The 3048-nt window shown below is 44.4% G+C and overlaps 1 pseudogene; it reads left to right on the forward strand.

Moving 5' to 3' along the window:
- The first annotated feature begins 1410 nt into the window (after positions 1-1410).
- Positions 1411-2445, forward strand: LOC116527723 (annotated as a pseudogene).
- Positions 2446-3048: the final 603 nt, after the last annotated feature.

The raw sequence follows: 3048 nt of genomic DNA on the forward strand, positions 1-3048 counted from the left end.
CTCTTCCTAAAATGAGGGTTCTGGGTTCTAACCTAGGCTCCGCCACTTACTGACTGTGATCTTGGACATTGCTAAACTTCTCTGCACCTTGATTTTCCTTTTCTGTAGTACAGTGGTAAGAGTTTTTCTAGATCATACCTTCTTTTGGTGCATATATCTAAGTGAATACATACAGCATGCTTAGAAGAATGGTTGCCACATAATGCCATTAACATTTGCCACTTGCTGTCAGCCTTCCATCTTTCCCTCCTCTGGGTGGCCCGTGGGCTGGGTGGGATGAAGGGAAGGTGGTGCTGACCTGGGAGGAGTCAGGAAAAGCAGTGCAAAGGCAGGGATACTGCATTGGAGATGACTCCTAAAGGGGAAAGAAGGTGTGTTTGTATGACACTGAGGTGTGCCAGGCTCAGTGCCAGGCATTTTCCTCCCTGCCACAGTTATACCAGGATAGTGCTGTTATATTATAATCCTACAGATGAGGACTGAGGCCCCAGAAAGCCGTGACCAAGCCAAGGTATTGCAGTTAGTGAGGGGTGTAGCTCATGCTTGGTGGCGTCTGCGTGGCCGGCTTAACCTCAGCCACCCTCATGTGCCCTATGCTTCCTCCTCCACTGCAAACCAACCCAAGCCCCAGAGGGGGATCCAGAGGCCAGGGCTGGCAGAGGAACAGGGAGTCTGAGAGATCTGGTGCATGAAGCTTATGGCTCCTTCCCTAGGGCCTTGGTTTTCCCTGGTTGGGCCTCCTTTGTGCAGGGCAGTGGGATAGGTCTACTGAATGGATCTATCATGGGTTTGGCTCCTCTTGGCTTTGCTTCCCCTGCAGTTTTCTGTCCCTCTGTCCCATGACTGGGAGGCAGGCCTTTGGCAGATATGTTAAAACGCCAGCCGGGGGGTACTTCTGGTTTCAGCTCTGATGTATAAAGGGTTTGGAAGTTGTCAGGCCCATCCTCACATCATGAAATGAGTTGAACAAACTGAAAGTCAACAATGTTTCTTAATTCTCATCAGAGAATTAAGGTCACAGGGCAAACTGCCACTCTGAAATCTGGGGAGATGAGTGAATACAGCCGAGATCAAGGCTTGCTTGAAGCAGAAACCAGGAACTGCTGGGAACACCTGAAGTGTTGGTAATTTTGATGAATTTCTGGAAATTAAAAATGACTTATTTGTAAATTTAAAACTTCTGGGGGCCTAGTTGTAGGTACCCCTTCAATATTTAAGTGGGTTTTACCTCTTCATTCCAGACAGAAAGAGGGGAAAAATCACCATTTTGAAATACCCCCAGAGCTTTCCTAGTCACAAAGGCCAGCCCTCCAGAGAAACTACTTTATCAGAGCCTTATCTGACTGGTTCCTCTGATTGGGGTTAGACCACCCAAGGCCTCCCCTCCAGCCTTAAGTCTGTCTCACTTAAGACAGTTCTAAACTGAAGGAGCAAAAGAAGTCCCTAACCAAGGAGAAGGAGGAGTTGGGGCTGCCGAGGGAGGATGTCCAGGACTGTAGTGATGACTTGCAAGAGATCAAGAAGGAAGTTGAGACCAGCAAAGAAAAATACATGGAAAAACCTAAAGCCAGCAAGAGACTGACAGACAGAGTTCAGCAGATCATCTGGTGGATAGACTGCTTGATTGCACAGCTGGAGATGGATCAGAGGCCTGGCAAGCCGGGCCAGGCAGAGGGCTCAGGGGGAGTAGGGGAGAAAGTCATCAGTATCACTGAGCTCATCAGCAACAAGAAGCAAATTAAGAACATTCCAGAAAACAAGCTGATAAGCTTGGCCTCAACACTGGATAAAAATAAGAATGGCAAGCTCAACATTAACAATCTCGTTAAGGTGATGGAACTGTGCACAGAGAAGATGTTTATATCTCTACCAGTCAGGTGGCTGAGATTGTAGCAATGCTGGAAAAGGAGGAGAAGGTGGAGGAGGAGAAGGAGGCTGAGGGAAAGGCTGAGAAAGAGGCTACAAGGGTGAACACTTAGGGCTGGCCTCGGCTCTGGGCATGCTGGTGGCTCTGCAGTATCTGCCTCCCTCCTGCTTCACTACCTTTGTGGTAATGACTAGCAGTGATCACTTTGAGGTAATTCTTAATGGCAAGTGTAATACTTTGTCTGAAATAAGTGAGACGCTCCCATTAAGAAAAAAGAAAAGACAAAAAAGAAAATGGAGAGATATTCCATGTGCATAGTTAGGAAAATTTAATATCATTAGATCACTCTTCCCAATTTGTTCTATAGATTCAGTGCAACCCCAATTAAAATCTCAGTGAATTATTTTTGATATTAACAGAATAGTCAACACAATTACTGAAAAAGAAGTCAGAGGACTTGTGACAGTATTTGACTTCAAAACTTACTGCGGTAATAAAGACAGTGTGATATTCATGAAAGCATGACAAATAGGTCAATGGAACAGAATAGAGGGCCCAGAAATAGACCCATGTAAATACAGTCAACTGATCTTTGACAAGGGGCCAAAGGTAATTTAATGGAGAAAAAAACAGTCTCTTCAACACATGGTGCTGGAACAACTGGGCATCCACATGCAAAGAAATAAAAAAGAAAAGAAAAAGAATATAGATACAGACCTTTACACCTTTCATAAAAGTTAACTTAAAATAGATCATAGACCTAAATGTAAAACGTAAAACTATACAATTTCCATAAGATATCAGAAAATCTAGGTAGCTCTGGGTTGGCAATGAGTTTTCAGAAAAAAAACAAAAACAAAAAAAACACCCGAACGGTGAACCATGAAAGAAAAAATGTTTAAGTTGGACCTCATTAACAATAAAAGCTCTGTTATGCCAAAGACACCGTTAAGAGAATGAAAAGACAAGCCACAGACTGGGAGAAAATATTTGCAATACACGTAGCTGATAAAGGTCTTGTATTCAAAATATGTGAAGACAACCTGGGCAGCATGGTGAAACCCCGTCTCTACAAAAAATACAAAAATTAGCTGGGCATGGTTGTACATGCCTGTAGTCTCAGCTACTCTAGGAGGCTAAGGCAGGAGGATTGCCTGAGCTCAGGAAGTAGAGGCTGCAGT

The sequence above is a fragment of the Sapajus apella genome, unplaced genomic scaffold (genome assembly GCF_009761245.1).
Source record: "Sapajus apella isolate SASKATOON/1434 unplaced genomic scaffold, GSC_monkey_1.0 scaffold55, whole genome shotgun sequence".
Lineage (NCBI taxonomy): Eukaryota > Metazoa > Chordata > Mammalia > Primates > Cebidae > Sapajus > Sapajus apella.